This window comes from Euprymna scolopes, chromosome 46, assembly GCF_053919585.1.
Source record: "Euprymna scolopes isolate OS-2025 chromosome 46, ASM5391958v1, whole genome shotgun sequence".
Classification (NCBI taxonomy): domain Eukaryota; kingdom Metazoa; phylum Mollusca; class Cephalopoda; order Sepiida; family Sepiolidae; genus Euprymna; species Euprymna scolopes.
In genome coordinates, this window is record NC_136527.1 from 134,863,452 (window position 1) to 134,867,798 (window position 4,347).

Here is a 4,347-nt window from a genome sequence, read left to right on the forward strand (position 1 = left end):
TTTATTTATTTATTTTTTATTAAATTAAATTTTATCATTTTTTATTCAATTAAATTTTATTTAAGAAGTTTTTCAGCTTATTTTTTATTTACCTAATTAAAAAAAATGCAGAAAAATCTTTGATGTACAAATTCGTCACGAAATGAAAATTTCATATTCCAAAAATCATAAATTTATCAAGATTTTTTTATTTAATTTTTATTTAAAATTTGATTTCATAAAATAAAATTTTTTTTGGACAATTTCAAGCGGTTTAATAATTTTTAGCAGCCATCCTATAGTCTGTAATCTAAGTAGTCAAATTGAGTTGGCGTTCTTTTGAATTAAAAAAAAATTGTGGTGGCTAACGGCGCTACGATTTTTAGCGATTAACAATTTCTGCCAGCCGACTTATCGTCTGTAAATCTAGGTAGTCAAATTGAGTTGCCGGCTTTTGGAATAAATAAAAGACAAAAAAATGGTGGCTCTACGGTCTTGGTAGTCATAAATTTGATTTTCTTATTTAAAAAGAACATTTAAAAATTTGCCGTGATTTTTGGAATATGTCCTCTTCGTTCCATGATATTTTTTTTTTTGTTAATTCGGTGTAAGTAAAAATAAGTTCAAGAATCCTTTTATATTTGATTTCTTGCGGTACCCATCCATGTCACTAGGTTGATGGTTGGTGATGTTTCTGCAAACGCAAAGAATTAAATACTTATACCCCAAATCTTCAAACCATAAATACAGTCACGTGTGTATACATATGTTACCATACATACAGTGTGCATTAGTTGTTTAAACTGTTTTTAAACGAACAAAAAAAATCTTTCGTGAACACATACAATATGCATCCTTTGGTTTTTTTTTCAAAAATTTGTTTTTCTTTTGATACGGAATTGTATGATGCGCCAGGTTTCCTGATCCCAAAAAAAAAATCCGGACTTTTTTTTTTTTTTTTTTTTTTTTTTTTTTTTTTTTTTCCTGGATTTTTGAAAAATTTACAAATTTTAAAATTTAAAGATTTTTTAAAATTTACAAATATTTGAAAAAAAATTTTTATTATTAATTTTTAGATTTTTTTTTTTTTTTTTTTTTTTTTTTTTTTTTTTTTTTTTTCAACAATTTGTTTTTCTTTAAATTACGAATTAGGTTTCCTGAGCAAAAAAAAAAATTCCGGATTTTTCCCTTTTTTTTTTTTTTTTTTTTTTTTTAAAGTTACAAATTTTAAAATTTCCAGATTTTTTAAAAATTTATAAACATTTGAAAAAAAGAAAAAACAATTTTTTTTTTTTTTTTTTTTTTTAATTTTTACATTTGTTTTTGGAATTTTCATTTTTTGTTTTTTTTTGTTTTTGTTTTTTTTCTTTTGATTACGGATCGTATGATGTGCCGGGTTTCCTGATTAAAAGAAATAAAAATTCTGGATTTTTTTTTTATTTCTGGATTTTTTTAAAAAATTTACAAATTTTAAAATTTCCAGATTTTTTTAAATTTACAACTATTTGAAAACAATTTTTTTTTTTTTTCAGTTTTAGATTTTTTTTAATTTTTAGATTTTTTTAAATTTTTAGATTGTTTTTTAATTTCTAGACTTTAAAAAAAACTTTAATTATTTTTTTAGTTTCTTCTTAACATTTCAAAATTTAAAAAAAAACTTTCATATTAAAAGAAAAAAAAAATTTGCAGATTTAAAAAAAAAAATTCCAGATTTTTTTCCGTTTTTTTTATTTCCAGATGCTTTTTTTAATTTCCAGAATTTTTCAAATTCAGTCCTGGAGAGTAATACTACAATAGGACTTGCTTACCCCACTTTAGAAAAAAAAAATTTGGGGGTGTTTTTACAACATGACTTTAGTTATGTAATTTTTAAAAAATTAATACTAAATAAGCACAGATGAAGATTTCTTATCAAGGCCCAGAGGCCACTCGAGGATATGACTTAATTAATGTAAAATAGTCCATGGAAAAATAACATAAACCGTTAGTATTGGTTATTTGGTAAATTGGATTACTTAAGGGACGGTGTATCAAGAATTTGTTTACATTGGACTTGGAGATCAGACGGACTAACGGACAGACGGACCCATTGAAAACATAGGTCCCTCTCTGATAAATCGGGTGACAAAAATGTTACTCCATACCTTTTGCTTAAAAATACAATAAAATGTAAACGTGTTACAGACCGACCGATGGAATGACTTGCATGCGACTAAAAATGCCAAGGGAAAGTTACAAACGTAAGTGCAGCATCTATTAAGAACAGATACTACACTTTGATTTAAGCTATGTGGCCAAGGAAAAGTTACAAACGTAAGCACAGCATGTAGTAAGAACAGATACTACACTTTGATCTTGGCCAAAAGGCCAAGAAATGGGTATTTAATTGCTCCCCCACTAAGCAAATTAAGCACAAGGCCGATTTTTAATGTGAGGAGTGAAAGGGAAATGGGGACAAACTCCCCAGGGAGTAGGGGAGCTGGATAGTGTTAATTGGTATGAAGGGTTGCCCCTACATTGACCAAGGTCTTATATGTGGTATTTGCTTGCAGTATCTGCCAGAACAGATACTATACTTTGATCTTGGCCTTTTGGCCAAGAACAGCCTCATTAACAACAGACCTTTGATCTTAACCAAAAAGGCCGAGCACAAAAGTGTTACGGACAGACCAACCGACGGAGTGACTTACAGAGTCGCTTGCATGCGACTAATAACCTTCTTAGTGACATACAATATGGTTTCCATTCTTCTAGATCTACGGCAAATGTGCTTATAGTTATATCTCATAGGAGTAACGAATCTCTTGATCAAGGCTTCTTTTCTAGGGCAATTGCTCTTGACATATCAAAGGCCTTTGATAGAGTATGGCAGAAGGGTCTACTTCACAAGATCTCCAGCTACGGTATAGCTGGAAATGTCTTCTCAATTATTAAATCATTTCTCTCTGATAGGTTCATAAGAGTAGTGGTTGATGGGCAGAAATCAGAAGCTCTCAGTATAAATGCTGGAGTCCCTCAAGGGTCAATCCTGGGCCCAAATCTCTTCCTGATCTACATTAATGATCTTCCAAATCACATCCTTATATCATTCGTAGACATTTATGCTGATGACACTACCATCTATGGTAGCACATTTTAGTGACATGCATTATGGTTTCCTTTCTGCTAGATCTACAGCAAATGTGCTTACGGTTATATCTCATAGGATTAGCGAATCTCTTGATCGAGGCTTCCTTTCTAGGGCAATTGCTCTTGACATATCAAAGGCCTTTGATAGAGCATGGCATAAAGGTCTACTCCGCAAGATCTCTAGCTACGTACAAAACGTTCAAAATTAAAAAAAAATATAATGATTTGCTATCTCAAAAGATTAGCGAATTTCTCGATGAAGGCTTCCTTTCTAAAGCAATTGCTCTGGACATATCAAGGGCCTTTGATTGGGTATGGCATGAAGGATATATTTAAGTCTTAAGAGGAGGTTTTTATCGGGTTCTTTTTGGTTGATAATCACTAGGGCTATGACAACAGCATATTCTTTTCATTGTTTGGATTCTCAGGTATGTATCCGTTGATATCTGATATGTCCATGTAGATTGATGTGGTTCTCGGTTGATTAATTGTGTCACATGGCATAAGGTACACAATGTTATGAACAGCTACAGCAGGAATTGAAATACACGCTACTAAAGCCTCATTGTCTCAGCTGGTGGATTTCAAAAGTGCAATCTGGATCGGAGGATATTTTAGGATTCTGGCGGAAAAAAAAATGGCACAGAAACGTATACTGCTTCATCTTCATGACATAAGTTAAATATTATAGAAGGTTTGGATTTGGAAAACACGTAATGAAATGTTAAGATTTTGTTCCTTAGAAGCGTTTGTTGAATTTGAATTGAATAAAATATGTATTATATACGTTTGAAGCCAAAACAACGCATTGTTAAAAAATAAGATATTTATTTTGTTTGAAATTTAAATATATTTTGAAGGAAACCTTCATCTTCAGTATGTCATCTTTTTTTTTTTTCCATGTTTTGGCTTCAAACGTATATAAATACGTATCTTATTTAATTCAAACGCAACCAGTGCTTCTAAGGAACAAAAGCTTAACGTGAATCTCAAATGACCAAACGCACCGTTACAGGACTTTAAAAAAAACTACCGTAAAAACAACAAACGGCTAATTGTCTGCTCCTACAACAACATAGAAACAAAGGACATACTCAAGATGGTTTCCTTCGAAATATATTTATTAACTTTAACAAATTTCAAACAAAATAAATATCTTATTTTTTAACAATGCGTTGTTTTGTTTTCAAACGTATATAATGTTTTAATTATTTTTACTCGTGTATATATATATATATA

At 30.2% G+C, this 4,347-nt stretch overlaps 1 pseudogene; it reads right to left on the reverse strand.

Moving 5' to 3' along the window:
- Positions 1–2,176: 2,176 nt before the first annotated feature.
- Positions 2,177–2,358, reverse strand: LOC145271764 (U2 spliceosomal RNA; annotated as a pseudogene).
- Between the last annotated feature and the right edge of the window lie 1,989 nt (positions 2,359–4,347).